The sequence below is a fragment of the Phascolarctos cinereus genome, unplaced genomic scaffold (assembly GCF_003287225.1).
Source record: "Phascolarctos cinereus isolate Bilbo 61053 unplaced genomic scaffold, phaCin_HiC Scaffold_5;HRSCAF=322, whole genome shotgun sequence".
In the NCBI taxonomy this organism is placed as follows: Eukaryota; Metazoa; Chordata; class Mammalia; order Diprotodontia; family Phascolarctidae; genus Phascolarctos; species Phascolarctos cinereus.
In genome coordinates this window covers 282173499-282193559 of record NW_027555958.1, presented here as the reverse complement: position 1 = coordinate 282193559, position 20061 = coordinate 282173499, and the positions used below count along the sequence as shown (strand labels likewise).

Here is a 20061-nt window from a genome sequence, read left to right as displayed (position 1 = left end):
ACATTATGGGATGACTGACTTTAATAGATTTGACTCTTCACAGCGATGCAAGGATCTAAGAGAACTACAAAAAACTCATGAAAGAAATTGCTATCCACACCCAGAGAAAGAAATATGGAGTCTGAATGGGGATGGAAGCATACTATTTGCTCTCCTTTTCCTTTGTTGTTTTGTTTTATTGCTTCATTCTTGTGGTTCCTCCCTTTAGTTCTAATTGTTCTTTACATCATGAGTAATGGGAAAATATGCTTAACATGAATGTATATATAAAGTCTATATTGGATTGTACACTGTCTTGGTGAGGGGGTGGAAGAAATGGGAGGGGGAGAAAATTTAAAACTCAAAATCTTATGGAAGTGAATGTTGAAAACTAAAAAATAAATATTTTTTTTAAAAAGTATTACTATTTACTTGAAGCCTTCCGTGATCCCTCAACCACTAGTATCTACTCTTGCTAAATTACTTTTCTTTCTTTCTTTTTTTTTTTCATTCAGGACATTTATTTTAACAAACAGTTGAATCCTCAAGATGAACTAGATGCTGCAACAGCTGCTCTCTTGGGTTTAGGTGTTGTTCCTTCACAGAATCCCTTCCTGAATCGGCAATAGACAATTTTTAGGTGCCTCATTAGACCAGTACCAGTAGTGTTGCGTCGCTTAGCCTTTGCACTCCAATTATACTTTCTTGTGCACTTAGTAGGATATCCACATTTGCCACATGTTGACTTCTGAAGATGGTATGCCTTAGAACCACAACGATGGCACAATGTGTGCGTCTTATTCTGTCACTTATCAAATGAAGACTTCCCTTCGTCATCTTCCTCCTGCTGCTGGGACCAAAAAGACAATTACCTTTATTTCTTGCTATCAACATAGCCACTTTTATATGATTCATGCCAAGTGCTAGGAAGAATATATTCAAAGGAATTATTGTCCATGATAACCAGTCCTCATGTATACTTTCAGAATTATAATATAGAGCATAACAGATTTAAAATGTATACTAAAAAAAACTTATACAATATTATTAAACCAGAGAATCTATCATTACTGTAAGGAAGCTATAGAAATATAAAAACTTTCTTATCAAAAAGAGGAGAAGATTGAAAGAAATTCTTAGAGGACAGAGGGAAATACTTTCAGAACAATTAGATATCCATTTCCTCAAGAAATAGTAATGGCTGAATCAAAACGGCAGTGTAGAAGAAGTTTTACAGCTGAGTTCTCTCAACATTCCCCTCACCCCCAAACAACTTTAATATTTCAAATAGAATCTGAAGCTGCAGAGCCTACAAAAGGTTGGGGTGAGACATTTTGTCCAGCCAAAGTCAACTTAGGAGGTTACAAGGAGAGGTCTGTGACAGTGTGGTTGGGACAGGCCCAGAGCTTCTGCAGCAATATTACCAGCTATGGGTCTTGGAGAGGGCTGTGAGAGTAGAAGAATCAGCTTCGGCAGCACTCAGCTCAGAGATGGAAAGGGGATTGGACAGCTAGTCAGAAAGAGTTCACAAGGGAACTTTTTTTTTTTTATTACTGGATACAAGACTGGGCTCTGGCAACTCCTTTGCCCATATCTAGTTCTGAGCCACAGTTTCAGAGCAGAAAGCAGTGCTTGCAGCTCCAAGGGAGGAGGTAACCTACCTGGATAAGGCCACGAGAGAAATGGTCATACATCTTGTATCATAGCTCTATGGAAACACTAAAAACTTATGAACTGTGAGAACTATAGCAGCACAAAGAGATTAAAGCTTGGGAAAGTGCTTCCCCCACCAAGTGAGTAGAACCCAACTTTAACATAAAATTCAAAGTCAAGAAATAGGTGGAACAAAATAAGCAAACAACAACAAAAACAACAACAAAATCTGACGTAAAAAGCTACTATGGTGACAGAGAAAGGCAGGATACAAATGTAGACAAAAACAATGATGTGAAAACAGCTACAAGTAAAACCTCAAAGAAAAAAGAAATTGGACATAACCCTAAAATGAATTCCTGGAAGAGCTAAAGAAAGAACACAAAAGTAATTTTAAAAATCAAATAAGAATGTAGAGGAAAAATTGGAAAAATAAATGACAGCAATACGAGAAAGTTATTGAAAAAGAATTAACAGCCTAGTAAAAGAGGCACAGAAAAAAAAAACATAAAGAAAATACCATCTTAAAAAACAGAATTGGCCAAATGGTAAAAGAGGTACAAATCTCACTGAAGAAAAGACCTTCTTAAAAAAGTTTAGTTATTGTTCAGTCATTTTTGTTTTGTCCAACTCTTTGTTACCCTGTTTTGAGGTTTCTTGGAAAAATATTTAAGTGCTTTGCAATTTCCTTCTCTAGTTTATTTTATAGATGAGGAAACTGAGACAAAAAGGGTGGTGACTTGTTCAGGGTCACACAGCTAGTAAGTGTCTGAAGCCAGATTTGAACTGAAGTTTTCCTGACTCCAGACCTGGCATTCTAACCACTGCATTGCCTAGCTGTCCCCTCACAGAACTGGCTAAATTTTAGACGAGGAACAATACCTTGAAAATAACTCCGTAAAAAGTAGAATTGTCCAAATGGGAGGGGAAAAAAAGTTCACTGAAGAAAGTAATTCCTTAAAAACCAGAATTGGGTAAGTAGAAGCTAATGCCTCCATGGGACACCTGGTAACAATAAAACAAAGTCAAAAGAATGAAAAATAGAAGAAAATGTGAAATATTTCATCAGGAGAGAATAGTTATGGCTAGCAATAGGTAGATGTGATTGGATTTGTGAAATGTAACTGAAAGAGATTTACTCCTTTATTAGAGCCATTAAAAAGATGAAAAGAGTGAGAATATAATAATTATTCATAATAATGATAATACTCATGAAAGTGCTAAGCTGTAAGAGTGGAATCAGGGTAGCTAGATGGAGCAGTAGATAGAACCCTGGGCCTGCAGTCAGGGAGACCTGAGTTCAAATCTGGCTGCAGACACTTAATCTTGTTTGCCTCAGTTTCCTCATCTGTAAAATGAGCTGAAGAAGGAAATGGCAAACCACTCCAATATCTTTGACAAGAAAACCCTAAAATGGGCTCACAGAGTCATACATGACTGAAATGACTGAACAATGACAAAAACAAAGACTAGAATAACAAAGTCCCCAGTGGATGACATCCACATGAATTCCCAAATCATCATCTTCTAAACTTCCTTATTAACGTCAAAAACACCACTATCATTCCAATTAATAAGGCTGGCAAGTTTGATGTCAGACTTGACTTCCTATACTCACTCCATACACCCAGTCAGTTGCAAAATCTAGTCATTTCTATCATTACTACATTCCTATTAGAGAAGCCTGGATTATACAGTGGAAAGACTGCTGGAATCAGAGTCAGGAAGACATGAGTTCAAATCTAGGTTCAAAGCATTAATGCTAGGCAAATCATTTAACACATATCTGCTTCCATTGCCTCATCTCTAAAATTGGAATGATAATAGCGGCTAACTTACAGAGTTGTGAGGACAAAATGATATGATATTTGTAAGGAGCTTTACAAGCTATAGAGCACTACAGAATTGCAGACCACCCCTTTTCAGGTCCTCGCTCTTTTTTTTTTTCCTTTCTTTTTTTTTGTGGTGGCAAAGAATTAGAAATTGAGAGGATGATCATCAATAGCAGAATACTGAATAAGTTATAGTATAGAAATGTAATGGAATACTGCTGTGCCATAAGAATGATGAAGGAGATGGTTTTAGAAAAAAAAAAGCTGAGAAGACTTGTATGAACTGATGAAAATGAAGTGAGTATAAACAGGAGAATAATGTATGCAATAACAATGATATAAAGAAGATAATTAATTTTGAACAACTTAGTAACTTTGATCAGCACAATGGCCCACCACAATTCCAAAGGACTCATGATAAAACATGCTACCCATCTCGAGATAGAGATCTGATGAACTCAGATTCTGGTTGAAATATCTTTTCCTCTCCTCTCCTCTCCTCTCCTCTCCTCTCCTCTCCTCTCCTCTCCTCTCCTCTCCTCTCCTCTCCTCTCCTCTCCTCTCCTCTCCTCTCCTCTCCTCTCCTCTTCTTTTCTTCTCTCTCTTTCCTCTCTCTCCATCTCTCTCTTTCTCTTTCTCCCCCTCTCTCTTTCTTTTTCTCTTCCATCTATGGGAAGAATATGGGAAATTTATTTCCCAAATATGGGAATTTGTTTTTTCATGACAATATATAGTTGTAAAGCTTTTGCTTTACTTGCTTTCTCTGTGTATGAAGTGGGGAGGAGGGTAAGAGAGAATTCAATGAAAATAAAATAAAATTGAACTTTAAAAATAAAAGATAAAACAACTTGAAAAATACTTATCAATTAACTAGTTGACTGATTTCCTGAATGATGGGGAAAAAAAGAGGTTTATGATGGGAGGAAGAGAGAAAGAAAGAAGCATTTATATAGGACCTATCACGTACCAAACCCTCTGCTAACCACTTTAGAAATATTATCTCATTTGATCCTTACAACAAACCTGTAGATGCTTTTATAATCCTTATTTTGCAGTTGAGAAACTGAGGCAGACAGAGATTAAGTGACTTGCACAAGGCCATACATCTAGTTAGTGCCTGAGATCCAATTCAGTTGTTCCTAACTCCAGGCTCAGTGCTATATCCCTCATATCACCTAGCTGGCAATTCAAGACGTACAAAAGACTTATCCTTAAGGAACTCCAACTGAATAATTAATGCAAATTATATAAGGAAATTATAGAAAGTGTGCACTACAACATCGCAGGCCATAAAAAATTAACAGTAACCAAATACCTTGCAAAACATGACCTTGTATTTAGAATTATATATCAAAAGTTCACTGTCTTTAGCAGATTCACAGACAACAAAATCCTTATACTAAAAAATATAAGCTTCATCCTCAGAACCAATTTATTTTTTCAGCTACAAAAAGCAGCTGTTTTACTCCCCTATATAACTGTCCATTAAGCATTATATAATATATAACATTATGTGTGTATGTGTGTATGTGTATATATGTATATATTACGTATATGCATATATTATATATACATATATATTGAGAAAGAGAGAAAGAGGGAGACTATGGACAAGTCATTTAAATTCTGCCTGCCTCATTTTTCTCAACTCTAAAATGGGAATAATAATGCTTAATGCCCAAGGTTGTTGTGAGGACAAATGAGATAATATTTGTAAAGTACTTAGTAAAGGGCCTGGCACAAAGCAGTTGCTTAATGCATCTTTGTTTCCTTCCTGTAAAAGAATAATAGGGTAGTGTTTCGTCCTGGGACCATTTCTCTCTGAACTCCATCAAAAAGATGAGAATGAAATAATAACAATAATAATACTAAAAGGTTCTCCATGGCTGACATCCACATATACTTAGCCAACTATCTGTCATCAAATGGCTGAATCACATAGAATTGTTTGTGGAAACAGAAAAGTTTATGACAGCAACCTTTTCCATTAGAAATTGCAGAAGGGTTATCTTTAAGAAGCCTGGACTTAGCAATCAATGCAGATTATTCAAGGAAATGGTAGAAGTTGCGCAACATATCACTGAAGGCTTAAAAGTGTAATATCTACTGAAAAGATAGAAAACCAGTCTTGGTGTTTAGAATTATTAACAAGAAGCTTGCTATCTTTCCTAAACTGATGGATAGCAAGTCTTAATACTGCAAACATAGAAAGAATTCAAAATTTCCTAGAGATATTTTGCAAAATATTTTGTACTTAAACCAAAATATCTTTATTGACCAATTTGTTGCCCATAATCACCTGGACATTGTTTCATAACTGTTTAAGAATACTTCTTTAAACAATGTTAATATTTTTAACAACTTGTCATCTCAAATGTTTATACTCAATAGACTACAGGGAATGAAAAGTTTTCAAAGTATAGAGACCTTACTGATAAAATCAAAATCATATATGGGAACAGGATGAGACATATACTATCCCCAGCCTACAGCAAGCTATTGGAGTGGTACTGAGACTGCTTACAGTGAGCTTACAAAAGATGAATTTATCATCCAAATTTTTTTTTTTAGGCAATTGGGGTTAAGTGACTTGTTCAGGGTCACACAGCTAGTAAGTGTCTGGTCTGAGGCTGGATTTGAACTCAGGTCCTCCTGACTTCAGGGCTGGTGCTCTATCCACTGTGCCTATCCAAATACTTTTATTCAACTACAATAAACAATTACTTTGTTTACTTGTTCAATGGTTTGTAGAACATCAGCTATAAGGGCATACCGATAGGAGAGCAACTTGTTCAGGACTATTTCTGTCTTAACTTGATCTGTAAGGATGCAAATGCAATTATAAAGATGATAATAAACCAATATAATATGGTAGATACTTAACCCCAGACTGTTTCTATCTAAACTTCATCTATAAAGATTTAAATGAGATACCAATAGAAATAATAGAATTATTAATAAAACTGGCAGAGTAAAGACTTGTCCTCACATTACTTCTATTAGAACCACATCAACAAAGTCAGAAGATTGGGGTATTAAAACTGATATTAATATTAATACAAATATTTATGTTGATATTCATAAGGAAAACTGAGGGACAAAACTCCCACTAATGCATCTTTTGTTAAAGCCACATTGAATGATGTTGAATTGGCTGCATTATCTACCTATTCTTTGCTACTCCAAAAAGGCTTGGTCCAGAGAACAACAAAATTTCACTTTAATCAGTTAAGTAGCTAAACTGAAACTTTTTAGGAACAATCCCTAAATCATACCCAATGCCTTCTCCTTTAGGGTGAATACCAGGACTTTTTAGTATTGCAGAATCCTTAGGTTGCAACCCTAGCCAGAAACAACAGGCTTCTTTTAATTTGCCTCAGCATGGGTAATGTTTTCTTGCTTTTAAAATACTACCTTGGTCTGAAGATTATCCTCCATGGACCTGAACTTGAGACAATAAATAAATAGAACCTTTGGGGAGTGGGACATAGCATTTTTCTTGTTATGGTTATTCAAGCAGGATCCCTTCGCCCTTTGATAGTTCTGCTTTTATTTGAGAAATTTTGGGTTTTTTCCACTGATGGATGAAATACATCATACAATCAACTCAGAAAAAAAAACCTAGTCCATTTTCAGTTGATGCCTGCATGCTTCTAATCACACATGTACATCACTGTGCTTTCAGGCTTACTAGTCTTCTTGGCCTACATAAGCATCCTTGGAAAAATAGTAGTTCGTATTTATAATATTATGAATGTACAGGAAAAATGGGGGAGGTTATGAATTATGGTTGCAATTAAGCATGTGGGCATGTAGGAGGGCAACCTTGCCAGGACTAAAAGCACTTTCTTTTTTTTCTTCCTCACTGTTTCTTGCCAGAACTGCCTACTCAGATTAGACAGAATCAACTCTCACTTTTAGATTTATCTTCCTGTTCAAGTAGCCAACAGCAAAGGGTTCCCCAAATTTTGTGGCAATAGGCAGTACTGGCATTCATTCCAGATGAATGTTAACTTTGTGGGTGGGTATGTTTTTCTTCATGAATGGGCTTAGGTGCAACTTATTCACAGTAAGAGCACTGAATCGATTGGTGGGAAAGAAGCACCTAACATGTTGAGTTGACCAGAAATAAGAATAGATTCTCTTAACATACTAAGGCTATACTTTTATGTCTTCAAAATTTTACAATTAACGTATTTGATAACCTTCAACTATGTGTTATTTACCTAGGTTAAACATTCACAAAACACAAGTGGTGAGCAGGGAATTAGTACTCAAGATGTATAGGCAATTCATAGTGAATTTATATCACTGAGTGCTGATGAATCCTATCCAAATGTACTGAAATAATTGGCAGCTATGACTGCTAATATTATAAATAATTATTTAATAAGCTGAAATAACAATGTAGAACCAGAAGAATAATCTGATCATATGAGGTAAACTGAATGAGAATGAAAGGACAAGGAATCCTTATGGGGCCTTAGAGAGAAGGATTTCCAGGTCTTTTAAGCCACTTTATGGATGAACTCATATGTGTGGACTCCCCAAATAGAACTTGAGCCCCTTGAGAGCAGAGCCTCATTTTGTTTTTCTTTGCTTGCTTGTTTTTTAATCTTATTTGTATTTCTAGTGCTTAGAACAGGGTTTGGTACATAGTCAGCACGTGATAAATGTTTCTTTCACTCATTTCATACATTAAAATTCCTTAATTTGTACATAAATCTTATACAAAGATTGTTTTTGTATTGATATTAAAGGTGATGTTTCTAGTATTGCTTTTAAGGTTGTGGAAAATAGGTATGGTTCCATCATACTGGGAAAAGGCAAATATCCTAATTTAAAAAAAAATAAGGGAGTAAAATAGAGAAATTATAGACCAGTGAGGTTGAATTGTTGTCCAAAAATGTATAATGCTAATGGCATCATTAGTGAGCATCTAGAAAAGAAGGTATTGATCACAGAGTCAGCCAGTATGACTTCAAGAAGAGTACATGTCTCATTCTTTTATTATTTTAAACAGGGTTCCTAGATTGGTAGATCAGAGAAACATTATGTCTATTTGCCTAGATTTTGGGAAAGCATTTAGCAAAGTCTTTTCTGCCATATTTGCAGACAAAAAGGAGTTACCTATGTAGCAAGCATTAAAAAAAAATAACGATCATGCTGAAGGATATTTATTTCAAAGATACAGTAAAAACAAAAGTACACGCATTTTCCTATATCACCTTGATCTCTGTGATAAATGGGTTCAGACAATACAGTCTCTACTGAGCAGTGTTCCTACTAAATTCACATCCAAATACAACTTTCCTGAAGGATGAGTTCTGTCTCAGCTCCTGCTAAGCTGGATCCTGAAGCTCATTCCTCTGGTAGAAATCCTGGGCTGTTTGCAAAACCTGGTGTGGAGTTGACTCCCATGGCTGAGCAACTCATTTCTCTGACTTTACAAAACTCCCACCCATGGATGTAGATTCCAGATTAATCTCACCTAAATTGAAAAAAAACAAACAAACAACTACATCAATGAAGCAAAAAGCTGAGACCTATTTTCATAAGGCCACATGTAGGCCTTAGAGGGAAAGAGCTTTCTCCTTATAATGTCTCTCTCTCTCTCTCTCTCTCTCTCTCTTTTCTTTTCGCACTTAGTAGTATTTTATTTTTTCCAATTACATGTAATGATAGTTTTCAACATTCATTTTTCCAAAATTTTGAGTTCCAAATTTTTCTCCCTTTCTCCCTTCCAACCCCCCTCCCCAAGATAGCTAGGAATCTGATATAGGTTATACATGTACAATCATGTTAAACGTATTTTCAGATTAGTCATATTGTGCAAAAAGAATCAGAATAAAAAGAAAAATCATGAGAAAGAAAAAAACAACAAAAAAAGTGAGAGTAGTATTCTTTGATCTGCATCCAGACTCCATAGTTCTTTTTCTGGATGTGGATAGCATTTTTCATCACGAGCCTTTTGGAATTGTGTTGAATCATTGTGTTGCTTAGAAGAGCTAAGTCTATCATAATTGATCATCGCACAATGTTGCTGTTACTGTGTATGATATAATGCTGTCTCTTGCCAGATGCTAGCCTTAAAGGAATCAAACAAAAAAAAAGAGATGCTACCCTTAAAAGAATCAAATCAAAAGAAGGTCATTAACGGTGTACAGGTACCCATCCAGGTCTACGGTTTTATGATATGTATAAGACTCACCTCTGCCTGCAAAGAGTTTGGCATGTCATAGGGAAGCTTGGTCATTGGCAGCTAAATGGCTCAGTGGATAGAGCACTGGGCCTGGAGTCAGGAAGACCGGAGTTCATATTCGGCCTCGAACATTTACTAGCTGTGTAACCCTGGGCGAGTCGCTTAACTTCTATTTGCCTTAATCCCATGGAGAACGGAATGGCAAAACACTCCAGTATCTTTGCTAAGAAAACTCTATGGACAGTATGGTCCATAGGGTCATGAGGAGTCAGATATGGCTGAATTGACTGAACAACAGGGAAGCAGCATGAACACACACACACACACACAGAGTATATAAAAGGATGTGTATGTATATATACACATATACATGCACAACCAACATATACACACATATAACAACATGCCTATATAACTACAATTCAAGGCACTAAGTGATAAATGGAATGTGGTATCTCTGGTCAGACCACCTAAGAGTATAGAGGGAGGGATAACCCAAATCACTACTCGTTCAGTTGATCAAGGATGATATGGAGGAGGTTACATTTGAAAGGGACCTTCAATAAGATCTAGAAATCTATCTGAATTCTGTCCAAAGTAGAAGTAACAAGCTAAGCACAGGCATGGAGAAAGGAAGATGTACCGGATGCTCATGAAATGGTACAGAAAGACTGTTGTGCAGGGCCCATGTTAGTGAATGATGGAAAATAAACCTGGGAATACACATTAGGATCAGATGGTGAAGGGAATTGAATCTCAGGCTAATGGGTTTATATTTTATGCTACAGGCAATGAGGCATCATTATAGGACTTTAAGCAGTAGTGTAATATCAGTGGTATTTTTAGTAAATAAATCTGGTCATGTTGTACATGGGTTGGAAAAGATAAAGATTGAAATCAGAGAGGACACACTGGACATTTTCAATAGTTGAGTTATGAGGTGATAAGTACCTGAAGTAGCACTTGTAATCAGGAAGATACAAAAGTATTTGAATGACATTTTGAAATTTTTAAAAAATGGAATTTTTAAGAGAATAGTGTTAACTTTATTATAATAACATCTTTTTATAACAAGAACAACTAAATAATTTTAAGAGAATTTCAGTAATGGCCAAGAAATTTGAATACTTTCCATCCCTATAGGTTATGAGAATAACATACACAAATACTGAAGGTATCCTTGATGAAAATATGGGCAGCTGCCCACTCTGCTATACAGAAGAATGGGTAGGACATTGTATCTAAAATCAAGAAGACTTCAGCTCAAATCTTCTCCCAGACTTTCTAGCTGTGCCACCCTGGGCAAGCCACTAAATCTCTTAGCCTTGGGTTCCCCATTCACAAAACAGTGATAAGAAAACACTTACCTCCCACAGTTTCTCCCCAGAGGAAAACATAAAGGTGAGCTCAAGCTGGGGATGAAAGCAGAATCAGAATCAACAACATGAGGAAGGGGGTTAGATACCCTGTTCACTCCAAGAATGTGTAATTAGCCCACTACAATAAAGAGATTCTCTATGAGAGAATGCACACACACACACATACACACATATATACATATATACATACAGATACATAAATAGTACTTTGCAAAGTTTGTTTTTGTTATTGTTGTTCAGCTGTTTTCAATAATGTTGGACTCTTCATGACCCTATTTAAGGTTTTCTTGGCAAAGATACCAGAGTGTTTTGCCATTTCCTTCTATAGCTCATTTTATAGATGAGGAAACTGAGGCAAATGGGACTAATTAACTTTCCCAGAATCACACAGCTAACAAGTACCTGAAACCAGACCTGGACTCAGGAAGATGAGTCTTCCTGACTCCAGACCCAGTGCTCCATCTACTGTGCCACTCAGCTGCCCTTGTAAACCTTAAAACATTATATAGAATTAGATGAAAGACAGCATAATTAGGCAGTTTTAAAAGATACATATTAGCAAGTGATGATGCCAGGTAAGCATTGGAGGTTTAAGGTGAAAAGCAAAAATGAAAGGGAGGACTCATTTTTCTTCCTCTGGTTCCCATCTTTGGGATTTGTGGGAGTAAACAAATCATTCCAGGGATGGGGAACCTGTGGTCTGGAGGGTTACATATGGCCTCAAGGCTGCAGGTCCCCCTCCCTACAAACACAGGGCCATTCCTTCTTCCTCCCACAAGGTAAAATTTCTCTTTCCTCAACCCCTTCACTCCATTGATCATCCTCAAAAAGAAAACAAAACAAAACAAAATAAGAAAGGGAAGACAATGATGTTCTCATATACTCACCTGGCCTAGATCAGAGCTGTCCCATGCTTTTTCCATCCACCTACGCCCAACCCCAACACATCTAAAGTAACAGATTTTTGTTATTGGTCCTTCATTCTGGAAGATGGCCATGACATCAGAAAGTTGATTCCATGACTTGCAAGTGAATTGGATTTAAATGAGGGAGGGCTTTGCAAAGTCACTAGCCTCATTTTCTCCTCTGGAGCCAACTGAGTCCAGTGGCAAGATATACATCAGGAAGACTGGAGATGGCCCCCAAAGGAACAGATAAAAATTAGGGACAGGAATAGATCATGATGATGATGATGATGGCGGTGGTAGTGATGATGATGAAGATAATGATGGTGATGATAACGGCAATAGTAATACCTTAGTAAAGTTCATAAAGTGCCTTGCAAACATTGTCTCACTTTTATCCTCTCAGCAATCCTGGAAAGTGTGTGCTATTTTTATTCCCATTTTTCAGATGAGGAAACACTGACACGTGGAGATATATGTCTCATCCAGGGTCACACAGCTAGTAAGTATCTCAGACCAGATTTGAATTCGAGGTCTATCATTCTATCTATTCTGTTGTTTAACTGCCTCTAGGGAAAGTAGTATGGATTAGAACTTGTAATGAGGGTATGAGTGGGAGGGATAAACTCATATTCAGGGAATAGGCATTGTATAGGTGAGGGAAAAAAAATCAGAAAATCTTAGGATTGAATTTTAATTTTGTGATATAAAACACCTGAAGTAAAGCTTTAGGATGCTACATCTAGAATGTGGGTAAAAAATTCTAATAATAGGATACAGCTTCAGACACATTGACTGTGGTCCTGGCTAAGTCTTCCAACTGCTATGAACCAGTGTCTTCTTTAAAACTGGGATAACAACAACCCTTCAAAAGGTTGTTGTAGTGAGGATAACATAGATTAATGTGGAATAATACATGCAGTGATTTGCATGCCTGAAAGCTCTATATAAATGTGTGCTGTTATTTTTACTGTTGATATTACCTTATACTCCTCATCTCTTTTAACGGAACACAGTTTAGAAATAGTCTGAGTTTAAGTTGATACACTGCTATTGTTCCTTTAACTTAAGATTTTGTGGCCTATTGCCAGGCAGATAAAATGGCAATTTGTTGTTTTTGTAATTGAATAAGAATATTGGGCTGTAATCTTGTTTAGTCTCATCATAAGCGTTTGGGAAAGTGCCAATAGGAAATAGAATGATAGGTGTGAAATGTGTCTCATCCTGTTCCCACACAATATTGATTTCTTCCATTAGACCTTTATATTTTGAAAACTTTTCATTGATGTAATTTGGAGATTAAGAGCATTCAGTTTGATGACATCTACATAAAACATCACTACATTATGATGGATCAAGATGATTGTGGGGAATAGCTCTGTTCGTGATGAGGCTGCTGTTAAGTAGCTCAGTGGAGAGAGCACTAGGCCTGGAGTAAGGAAGACCTCTTTGTGAGATCAAATCCAGCCTCAGACACTTGCTAGCTGTGCTATCCTGGCCAAGTCACTTACTCCCATTTGCCTCAGTTTCCTCTTCTGTAAAATGACCAGGAAAAGGAAATGGCAAAAACACTTCAGTACCTTTGCCAAGATACAAATGCAGTCACAAAGAGTCAAACATGACCTCAAACGACTCAATAACAAAAAGAGCAACAAAAATCTGTTAAATTCTCAAGTATATTTTGGGTTTTGCATTTGTAAGAGGAACTGTGTGGTGCAATATGGTGGAGAGCTGGCCTCAAACTTAGAAAGACCTTTATCTAAGTCCTGCCTATTACATGTACTAGCTGGTAAACCCTAGGCAAATCATTTATCCTCCAGTGTGCTCGCTTAGGCAATTCTCTAATAAGACCATAATTTCTGAGAGAGTGCCAACCTGCAATGGTGGATAGAATGCCATCATCTGGGAATTCCCTACACCAATAAAATCTTACAGATTCCTAACCTTTACAGTCCCTACCTTTTCTTTATAACAGAATTTGTCGTCTGATAGTTTATAAAGGATAGCAAGAGTCTGGCTACCTGATCATGTATTCATTTATGATGGCTTATACATTTTTGCAACTTGCAGAGATATGTTGCACAACTTTCACTACTCACTTGCATAGTCTGCCTCTATCAACAAGCCCAAATTTCCTAAGGATAACCTTTCTGTAATATCTTTTTTTGGAGGCAATCAAGGTTAAGTGACTTGTCACCCAGCTAGTAAGTGTCTGAAACTGGATTTAAACTCAGGTCCTCCTGACTACAGGTCTGGCATTCTACCCACTGTGCCACCAAGCCGCCCTTTCTGTAACTTCTAGTGGCAATGATCTGATGCTGAATTGTTATCATCAACTGGTCCATTTCTATAAATAAATCTGTGTGACTCAGTTGTTCAGTATTTGTTTATTGAAAATATAGTTAGCTCATGTGCCTGTCACATCTTGAGCACCTTTTGATTAAACTCTTGTACCTTAGGCATTTCAGAGGCTCCGTTTTGAGATAACTCATTTTTTGGTTACCTCTAGACAAATCTAGTGGTACAGATAGGTTATCAGATCTACTGTAGATACAGATATCTACAAATACAAATAAAAAAAATCCCTACTCAAAAGAACCTTAAATTCTAGTGAGGTATATTCTCATATAAAGTTGTATCACATATAAAATTATATATAACATGTATGCGTGTATGTGTACATACACAACACATACTATAATTGTATAAAATTATATTACACTACATGTAAAATTGCATATACCACAAATATAAAATGTGACAAGTACACCCACATATGTATACATACAAAGTAGTCAAATACAAGGTAGTTTGGGAGGGAGGGAAGTAGCAGATAAGGACAGGCTTAATGCAGAAAATAGTACCTGAGGTGACTCTTAAAGCAGTAGAGACTGTATAAGATGGAGTTAAAATGAAATGCATTTAAAGAAAGGGGAATAGTGAGTGAAAAAAGTGTAGAAACAAGAGACAGTGTTGTCTACAAAGAACAGAAAGAAGGGCAGTTTGTCTTGATCATAGAATTGAAGAAGAAGAGTAAAAAAGAATGAGTCTGGAAAGAGAAATTTGGTCAAGTTGTGTAAAGCTTTAAGAACTAAATAGGGCAGTTAATATTTTATGCTAAAGGTAATAGAAAGCCAATGGAGTTGGTTGAGCAGAGGAGTCACAAGGTCAGTTATTTGCTTAAGGAAAGTTAACTTGGCAGAAGTGGCTAGACTAGATTGGAATTGAGAGACAGTTGCGACAGTGAAAACAATGAGGAGGCTGCTGCAATAATCAAGGAGAGAACTGATGAGGCCAGTAGTTGTGTAAGTAGAAAGAAGTGTTGGGTATGAGAGATGTTGTGGGAGTAGAAACAGCAAAGATTTCCAACTGATTGGATATGTGGGATGAAGCGCAGGGATGTACTGAAGCCAGCTTGTACAAAATAGATCTGGTTTTTAAATTTTCAGTATGAGCATTTATATCTTAGGAATCATCAAATACTACAAATTGGGCCTTGATCTATTGTTTTGTTGATTGTCTAGGTTTAAGAAAGGTGATTGAGAGAATATTAATAATACTGATTAACTTAAAAGTGTGTCATTTTTTTTCATGGAGAGATGTTTAATATTTACCAGAAGGGAAGGAGAATGAAGGGACAAAGTTAATGGTTATTTTAAGAATCTGAGACAATAGGGGCAGCTAGGTGGAGGAGTGGATAGAGCACTGGCCTTGGAGTCAGGAGGACCCGAGTTCAAATCCAGCCTCAGACCAAACACTTGACAGGTATTAGCTGTGGGACCTTGGGCAAGTCATTTAACCCCAACTGCCTCATCAAAAAAAACAAAACAACAAAACCCTGAGACAATAGAAGATTTATAATGACTTCAAAAGAAATATTGAGATTTGGAAGAGGGTAAGGTTAAAGGAAACATAACAAATTCAGTTTTATAAATGTTAAGTTTAAGATGTCTCTGAGATACCCAGTTTGAAATGTAGGATAAGCAATTGGTCATTCAAACCCAAAGTTCAAGGAGATATTGGAGCTGATCATATGGATGTAGGAGTCATACACATACACTACACACACTACATACATATATATATATATATATATATCTGCATATATACATGTGCATATACATATATATATGTATATATATATGTATATATATATATATATACACATCTATGAATAATAGACAATGAGATGAGTAATAGACAATTAGAGATATGAGTCTGGAAGTTGGTAGAGAAGGTAAGGCTGAATAAGGAGATTTGAAAATCATCAGCATAGAGATAATTGAACCCTGGAAGCTCATGACAACAGCAAGTGAAGTAGGGTAGAAGGTTGTAGAGTGGGTGAGTGGAAAGGACATGGAATGAGCAAGTACAGAAAATGTTTTCCAAGAATTTGTCTGAAAAGGAGAGTAAAAATATAAGATGATAGTTTGAAGGGAAGTTTGTATCTAGTAAAGATTTTTCTAAGGCTACAGAATTGGGCGTATTTGAGGGAAGTAAGAAGTAAGAAGAAACCAGTTAAAAGTTTGAGGATTTTCTAGAAAAGACAATCGGGGTGGATGACTAAGTCTACAAAGTGCTGGAGAAGATGGGAGGAAATGGGTTGGATCAAGTTCACATGTACAGGAGTTGACTCTGGTGAGGAGAAGGGCCATCTCTGTGGCAAAAGTAGGGCAGAATAGAAGATGATGTCAAGGGGTTTTGCAATGATGATAGTGAGAGAAAACATATCTTGAGAATATTTATCAATCCTCTTCCTCCTTCTTGATGAGGATGTCTTAGTCTTTCTATAGATTCTGTGGAGTGAGGAGAGGGAGGAGCCTAGTGTTTTATTAATATTATGTAGGGTTTTTTTGATGGTAACTTCCTAATGTGTTGTTTTATATTTTACCATGTCAAAAGCATAAAAGGAATGGTATTGTGTAGGTGTTAAGTTCTTTCTACCAGGCATTGGCTTCAGAAACCAAGTCAGTGTCCTTAGCATATGTAGCCTCAGCTTTCTCCTAAGGAGGCCCAGGAACATGACAATCTCCATTTTTATGCTTGTTTCTTGACTAGACAATACCATGGTATTTATAAGTATTGCCTTCATCTGTTGGTTCAATTTGATTTCTGGAATTGAGCTCAAAGCCTTTAGTCTTTCTTGATGGACATTAAGAATTTAAAAGTTATTGGGTATGAACAGCCTTTTGATATTGGAGAATGTTTCCATGAGATGATGTAACCGTTTAAAGTGCTTCTCAGTGGAGTCATATAACTTGATATCATTCATGTACATCAAATGATTAATATGATGTTTTGGTATGACTCCCTTGCTCACTTAAAAGCCATACTCATTTCTCTTTAGGATTTAGGATAATGGATTTAGTGGTAGGCAAAACCATAACAGACTAAATCCATCTCCCTGGAAGATGGCTACATTTTATATCAATTGTTACTGCCATTATTTACTAGAAGGTACGTTTTAAATAGAGACCAATTTTCCATATGAATACACTCTAATGTCAAAGACTTCCATTTAACATGGAAACACGAGAGGTTGTAGAGAAGCCTAGTGTTGTGATTAAAAAAAGTTTGAGAGACATAGTTCCTGGGTAATTTAATCATTTTTTTAATAAGGCCAGCACATTTATTAATAAAAGGATGGTCATTTGGCTGTTTTTCTTAGACCAAAGACAATCATGGCAGTTTTATATGTCCTTCAAGGAGCAGGTGTTCAATGAGGGGCTGGGAGTGACATCATGTCACCCTTGTAGGATAGCCGTGGGCTATCTATTCAAATAATTAATACCTCACCCAAGCCTGAACAGAACACAATGGCTACTCCATGAGGGTGTGGTCTTGAATGAGAAAGTTAGTCCAATTTCATTAGTTCTATGTCTTTTAAGAGATTGAACTTTTTTAACATTAAGACTTCAGAAAAAGGGGGAAATTCTGGATCTCCCCAAACCATTGGTTATTAATAATCATTTCTGTCACTAGTTCCACAAAAATAAGCAAATATCAGCCAATTACTCTAGAAAGACCAGTGATAAAGGAAGCCAAAATAATCAGAAGATTTTGGGGCAGCTAGATGGCACAGTGGATAGAGCACTGACCCTGAAGTCAGGAGGACCTGAGTTCAAATCCAGTCTCAGATCAAACACTTGACCCTTACTAGATGTGTAACCCCGGGCAGGTCACTTAATCCCAATTGCCTAAAAAAAAAAAAAGAATCAGAAGATTTTTCATCCAGTGCAGAATAACTCACAAAGATAACCAGAAGGCAGGTGAACCATCCAGAAGCCAGGAAGTGAGCCATACCAGGGAAACCATCTTAAGCACAGGCAAATGACCCACTTGTCAAAGGTGGGGAGAGAAGGCAGGCTGGGAAAGCGAACACAAATTTCTACAAATAAACTGGGTACAGGAAGTTATAAGTTCCAGTAATTACAGACTCGAAGCCAGATCCCAACCAGCACCTATATGTCACTACAAAGGGTAGAGGGTATGGGCATGAAACCCTCAGAGAGTTGACAGCCATAGGAAGAGGCAGGGTCAACTCTGAGTTAAGAACCAGAGCAAGGATGGCTGTGATGAAGATAAGACCCAGAATGGCATCCAAATGGTTCCTGTAAGAAAAGCCCAAGAGGTAAACCTAGAAGAAGAAAACAACCCTACAATAACTACAAGCAGAGAATGTGAGATGGAAAAAATGGCTTGGCTATAAGGACTACAGTAGTGTGGAAGAAAAGAAACAATGAAAAATTAAATTGGAATGAGGTTTTGAGGCAGAGGGAGAGAATTGAAAAAACTAAATAACTTAGAATAGAAAGTTTAAAGGACCTCATCTAAGTATTAATCTCCCTGAAATACAGGATGCAAAAGGGCAAACAAAATTCAAAGATTTCATGGGACAACAAGCAATATTACAACAATGTCAAAAGATTGAGAAAAAAATAGAAGAAAATGTAAAGAATCTATTGTTAAAAATGATGCTGAAAACAAAAAGGCCAAAGAGAGATAACATAATAATGATTAGGTTCCTTAAGAGTAATGGCCAAACAAACAAAAATAACAACCCTAAAATGTAAAGTCAAAAACAAAAACTATCATAAGAAAATTACATGTATCTGCTGGATACAGAATAGAATATGATACTACAATGCACACAAAGAATAATACAGACTAAGTTACCTGGCGAATCTGAACATAATCATATACGGGAAAAAAAGAATCTTTAGCAGAATCAAAAAGTAAGTCTAAACTGTTATCATGATGCCTTTAGCATCAATTATAAGTTCTATTCTTTCAATTTTAAAGCATTTCCCAAGCTACCATGACAAACTCATGCATTACTCTTCCTTTCAACACTCTGCTGTAGTCTTGCCAAGCTGACTTTCTAGCTGTTCCTCTGCCATTTCCATGACTATTCACTGGCTCTCTCCTATGCCTGGAATGCACCCCAACTCTCCCTCTTAGAATTTCTTGTTTTCTTCACATTTCTGCTCAAGTAATACTTTCTACATAAGGTGTAGCCTTTCTTAATCCTCACAGCTATCAGTGCTCTCCCTTCCCCATATCAACCTTGTATTCATTTTGTATATAAAAAGTGTCCCTAAAGTCTTAGTGGGAAGACTTTTGGGAAACTTAGTATTTTGTAAATAGTAATTTTATATATGCTGCCTCATCTGATTGAATGAATGGAAGCTCTTTGAAGGCAAGTACTGTTTCATTTTTCTCCTTTCTAATATGGTACCTGACACATTAGGAAAAGCTTATTAATTGATTGATTCTTTACTCAGGATTATGAAGCTTGTTCTCAAGAATAAAGGAATTGATAAGATCCTTAACAACCCAGGGGCAAAGATCTTAGAAAAGCAAGATATACGTGTGCATGCGTGTAATAAAATCCTTTATGTATCTCTTTCCTAGTTAGCCTTCACCCAGTTTAACAGATAAGGAAACTGTCTCAGGGATCAAAGATTCAAAAGGAATGTGAGGAAGAAGGAGAAGTTAGATTGTAGGTAATTGTAGGTTCAAGGAGCTACAGAAACATAGACATTTGGCCTTGGGTTATGAATACTTACACAGACCCTGTGCACCATCTCCTGTGTGCAAGCAGCCACACC

General features: G+C 36.6%; 1 pseudogene; it reads right to left on the bottom strand.

Annotated features, from left to right (window-relative positions):
* Positions 1–471: 471 nt before the first annotated feature.
* The window catches only part of LOC110219292 (large ribosomal subunit protein eL37-like), a 64217-nt pseudogene continuing 44627 nt past the window's right edge, over positions 472–20061 (bottom strand).